At 34.1% G+C, this 6,000-nt stretch overlaps 1 pseudogene; it reads right to left on the reverse strand.

Moving 5' to 3' along the window:
• LOC149570376 (putative beta-1,3-galactosyltransferase 3) overlaps positions 1-5,687 on the reverse strand; it is a 34,025-nt pseudogene extending 28,338 nt beyond the window's left edge.
• Positions 5,688-6,000: the final 313 nt, after the last annotated feature.

The following is a 6,000-nucleotide window of genomic DNA, read 5'->3' on the forward strand; positions in this document are numbered from 1 at the left end:
ATTTGCGAAGAGCGATTTATGTGTGAATTATTGTTGAAGTTTTCTATGTTTTCACAAACCCTACCAAGCGATGGCATCCTCTAGCAGCAAGACCAAAAAAGGGTTTGAGATGTTAGTTCGAGGTGTTTAATGGAAGGCACCTAATTTCAAGTTGAGTCTAGCTATTGCAGAAACTCTTGATCCAATTGGAGCTCAGTCTCAAATTCCATCTAAGGTATTGTTGGTTAATGATATTCAATCACATTTTCACTATTTAATTCAAGATATAGGAACCCTAGAAATGGATGAAACTTTGGAAAATTTATGTGTGAATGGTGTGTTTAAACCTAAGCATCAACACCTAGAAACGAAGGGTTTAACCCACATTCCTCACATTCCTTGAGATTTTCAGATTAAGTGGATAAGGTTTATCCTTATTCGTGTGCACAGTGGGCAGCTATTGTTGGAGTAGCCTATTCCCATAATGAAGAAAATGATTCATCAAATCACAAGGCTCCCAATGTTGGCCAAGGCAAAAACTACCAAAACCTTAAGTTGGGTAGAACTGGAGAAGAAAACCCTTTCCAAATGGGATGGAAGAAGCATGAAGATCAGTTGTGTTACTGATTTTGAGCTAAAGTTTGGAATACATGTAATTGCACACGAGATATACAGCTCCAGTTAACTCAATAGTGTATCATGTAAAGCTGTGGATCTCACTTTTAAATTGGTCAAGAAAAACATGTCCTTTGACCTTGTCAAGTTGATGTTGAACCAATTCAACAAAAACATGGAAAGCATAAGAACTTTGAAGAATAACCCTTATAAGTTTATTTCACTTTTAACTTATTTATTTTTCTTTGTACAAAAGTTTTTCCCCTCAAAAGGTACAGTTGTATGGAGAAAAGATGTACCTATTCTTTATCAAATCAATGAGTATATAGCATAAATGGGAGAAAATTATGTCAGTATCCTTGATAACTATTTTGATGCATTCAAAGAAAAGATGAATAACAGATTCAACATTCCAAAGAGACTTGTAGATGACTACAAGGATATATTATGCTTTATGGTAGAATGTGAAAAAGTGTATACACAAACAATCAAACCGAGAATTGTATGGGTCAAGCCTCTAGGCTATGAAGTCAATATTAATGACACCAGTGATATTATTTAGGTATTGTTAAATGAACCTATGGATCCAAAGGGCACATATTTTGGTACTTATGATGAAGCAAAAGCTAGAATTGAATTAGAGATAAAACTTCCTCAGACTATCAACAAAGGAAAGAAAAGTATAGCTAAACTGAAACAAACAAGCTCTACTCTCCTAGTGATAGAAGGTAAAGGAGATGACATAGAAGAAGATGATGCAAAAAATGAAGCAAAATCAAAAGAAGAAGAGCCAGTCAAGAAGAAAGGTAAGGTTATCATAACCAAACCTACCAAGTCATCTACTACAATGTTTATAAGAAGGGCATCTAGAAGGAAACTAAAATTAGCTGAAGAAGCAGGAGATGTGATTTTCAAATTCCCTCCACCCACATTTCAAGAGAAATTGATTCTAGAGTCAATATGGCAATTTCAAATCATTGAGGTATGAAACTAGAACTACATGAGAGAAGAAGCAAGTTGAAGACATGGTTATGTCTAAGATAGGTAAATGGAAATATTGACTAGACCAACTTGCACAACAGATTCCCAATGAATTAATGGAGAAATTAAGCCAAGATAGAAACATGCTATGAAAATTGCCAAAGACATATATGAGCAGACTCTAAGGCAACTCATGTCGAGTTTAAATGATAAAGAAGTGAAAGAGTCCATCAAGCAGAATGAAGAGAAACTTACTTTGAAATTTAACACTTTCTTGATATTAATCAATGACATTGAACATGTGGTGAAGAATGCCACTAACACATGGAAGAACATTTACAATCTTCTTAAGAAGAGTGATTTTATTGTTCATGTCAGTGACAAGGATGATGATGGTGAAGATGACAAGGAAGAAGAACATAATGATGATGAAGAAGAAACAAATGAAGAGAATAAAGATGATGAGGAACAAGAACAAGAAGCCATCTCCCTAAAATTTAAAGCATTGAGGAAACCAGCCCTGAGAAGATTGTAGCAACAATTATAGCCTCACTTCTTCACTTTCAGAGCAAAGCTTTAAAGCCATCTATATTAGGGAAAGCTACTATTGAGTTGGTTGTGTCAAACACTGCAAACCCAAGCTCTCAACCAATCTTTGCACATGTTCATCTCAATACTTCATTGACTAAAGTGACTAGCACTTCATCTACCAAGCAGTCAGTGCTTCCTTCTTCATCAATTTTGGTCACTCAGTAATAAGGTATTCCTTCAATAAGTGCAATATCTACTTTTACTATCAATCCTTCCATTTCCACCATTATTTCTATTATGATCATGCAAATAATAAGTACAAAGACAGTTGAGACCAAGCCTTAACAAAGTACAAAAGTTTCTAGCAAAGGTAAAGATAAGGAAGAAGACATTGCTCTTGATAAGGATATAGTTATTCCAAATTGGGATATCTCTACTCTAAACCCTAATCAAATGCATATAGTAGGAGAGCTTCTATAGAAGAAAGCTAAGAAACAAAGGCTTAGAGAAGAAAGGAATAGAGAATTTAAAGTGCTTGAAGATGCAAAGAACATTCTTGTAGAGGTACTCAACACTAAGGTTGACACTTCTCAATCTATTTTGGTTCAGTTAGAAAATGTGGTCCAAAAATTCAATGAAGACTTAAATGGACAAGGGAAATTGTTGCGAAGAGTAGAGAAGAAATTTGAAAATAAAGCATTGGAGCTAGTTGCATAGAAGATTGCAATATACCAAGTATACTTGTCTACTATTTTTAGCTCACTGGAAACCTCTACCATCAATGTGACTTCTCTATTTGGTAAATTTTGTGATACATCCATCTTCACACAGGAAATGAAAAATAAACTCTCCAAGATAGACAAAGATCTGAAGGCAAGTGCACACCAATTGTCACTTGATCTGAGCTACAATTTTTCTCATTACACAAAGATCAAAATTTTGACTGATATGCAAGCAGAATTACTAAGGGAAGAAGCTAGGATAAGAGCTACACTTGTAGATATACAAGGTATGATTCTTCTAAACATGGATTCATTTAATAAACATAATGCACATACTAAAATTCTCATCCATGATAACAACTTCTCTATTACTGATCACATGATGGAATTATCAGCAAAAGTTCAGATTGCATTGCATACAAGCAAGGTGTTGCAAGAAAATTGGGACAAGACAATGTCATTGATTCTAAAGGTATATTCTAATTTCTTGTCACATTTTGGCATTACAATGTAGCATACACCTTTGGCATTTATATCAAAAAGGGGGAGAAGATGTATATAACATGAAAAGTACATTGTAAAAAGGGAGAAGATCTAATATAAAAGGAGAAGATGAGAAGATATACATATTATGTAAAGTATATTGAATATATATATGTATGGGGAGCATCATAATATTATACATGTACAAATAAACATCTCTTACAAAAGCAATTTTGAAAAATTTCAAAAAGAGAGTATGTCACCGAGTTGAAGACACAAGATGGAGACTAAAGATTGTTTGGAACTTTTTGAGAATTCAGTTTTGATTGATAAGTGTTTTTGTCACTAATGCCAAAGGGGGAGATTGTTGACATTTCAGTCAAGTTTTTTTATTAGTGACACACACACTTATTCGTAGCTTCAATAATGTGAATCTACTATTGACCGAGCTATACAATGTCAACCAAGTGATTTAGTTTATACCAAGCTCGTAGTGATAGTGTTGATCGAGCTATGTAGTGTCAACCAAGTGATTCAGTTTATATGCCAAGTTTTGCAATGTTAACCGAGTCACCAATGCAAACAAAGTTCAAACTACTTAGAAGTGATTAGTATGAGCCAAGCTTCTACGTCTACTGAGTGCATGATGATGCCAAGCATTGACAATGGTTGTCGAGTATCAAAACCTCATCGAGTTTGCCTTTAGAACTTGAGTACCTACAGTTGGGCCAACTTTGTGTATTTTGGTAAAACTTGTAATGTGTCAAACTTTGATGAATTATAATTTGGATTGGTATATATGTAATGTATTGTATCAAATCCAAAGGAATGAAGAAAAAGGATTATCATATGCGACACTAAGAGTAGAACTGTGAAGTAAAAGGCTACAACAGTATAAGGAGCAGCAAAGATTTATCTATCACAATAAGGTGATCATTACACTCAAAGGAATCTCATTCAGAAAATTAAGTTACAGATCAAAGATCAACCACTAGTTCATCCTAGCAAGTGGAATAGTTAAATCATTTCACAAGGTAGACTTAACAGTATTTTGTAATTCTCTTTACTGAGTGCATACTTCATTGTATGTTTGTAAATCCTTTTGCAAGGTGGACCTAGTAGTCTTTATTACTCCTAATAGGGCAGATCATTAGAAGTGATCATTGTAAGCCTTAACAGTCCAACTTTATACTACAGTACTAAAGCTTATGGGTATCATCCCCACCCTAGTTTTACTTTCTATTTGGAAGGTTTCTGGGTCAACATATTGTGTGTTAAAGCGTTATGATCATTTTAATGCTTTTAGTTTTTCATGCATGCAATTAGATCAGAATACAAATGAAGGATTAATTGGTGAATTAAGATTAAGTTTTATTGGTTACTGATTCACCCCTCCCCTCTCAATAACTTAGCCTATCATATATTTCCAACATAGGTTTGTTGTGCCTCTTCACCTTCTTCTTCACCATCAGTAGGAGTACTGGCCTCCACATAAACTAGAGTTGTTTTTTCTAGTTGCGCACTCTCCTTTGTGACCTTAGGCATGGAAATCATATACTTCACTATAGCTTCTTTGATTTCCTTCTTAATCTCTTTATAGTTTCCTCCCATAAGAAGAATTTCTCTTCTCTTGTTCCTCAGAAAAGGTTCAATTCCTTTCAAAATCTTTTTTGTGTCTTCCTATGTGCTTACTTCACACAATTTAAAAATCATATTCTTTCTTAATTTAATATCTTCTTCTACTACTCTTCTCTTCCTATTTAGCAATCTATTGTACAAATTTTCTGGAATCTTATTTTGGATGCTATCATATCTCTTATTCCACAAAATCATATTTCTCACTATAGCATTTTCTAGTTGTCTCTTATCCATGTTAGTATACAAACTATAAAACTTATTTAACTAAACAAAATTGTCATTATTTATAATCTGCATATTTAGATTTTCAATTTTAGTTTTCTAGGCTTTCTTACTAGTTGGTGTTCTTCCTTCTCCAACTACTTGTTCCACTAGTTTTTCTTCAGTCTCTTCATCAAATTCTTTAGAATTAATAATTTTCAATGTCTTTCTCCTCTTTTTGGGTCCAATGGTGGTTTTCTTGACACTTTTCTTGGAGGATGGTGTTGGTTCTTGCTTAACCTTCACCAATATCTCTAATTTCCTTTGTGCAGATGTTATTGTCACCTCAACATCATCAAATTTCCTCTTTTGCTGACTAGATTTTACTCTAATTGGTTGTACTTGTGTAACTATTGCATAAGGTGTAGTAGATATTTGTGAAGTAGACCCAACTACTATCACATCCACAGATGGTGTTGTAATGGTAATAGGTATAGCTTCCAACACCTCAGATTTCCCAATGGCTTTCATCTCCATTGCTATACCTTTGATTTCATTGAATTCTTCTCTTGTCATGCCTAACTCCTTAAGAATGGATCCAATCTTCTTTTCCACATTCTCCTTGATCTCTTTACTATGAAGTTCAGAATGAACTTCCCTTATCTTCTCTTCATAGGTACCCCATCTTTGACATTCGGTGTCTCTTTCAAACTATAGAATAATATGTGTGTATCCTTCAATGAGTTCTTCACTCATTTCATATCCCATGGTATCAATAAACTTTACTCTAGGTCTGAATGCCTCCATACAAGTAGTGTCAGTCTCTACCATGAAACATATTTCATCTTTA

This window comes from Cupressus sempervirens, chromosome 3 (genome assembly GCF_028749045.1).
Source record: "Cupressus sempervirens isolate cs-2001-9-10 chromosome 3, ASM2874904v1, whole genome shotgun sequence".
NCBI classification, from domain to species: Eukaryota; Viridiplantae; Streptophyta; class Pinopsida; order Cupressales; family Cupressaceae; genus Cupressus; species Cupressus sempervirens.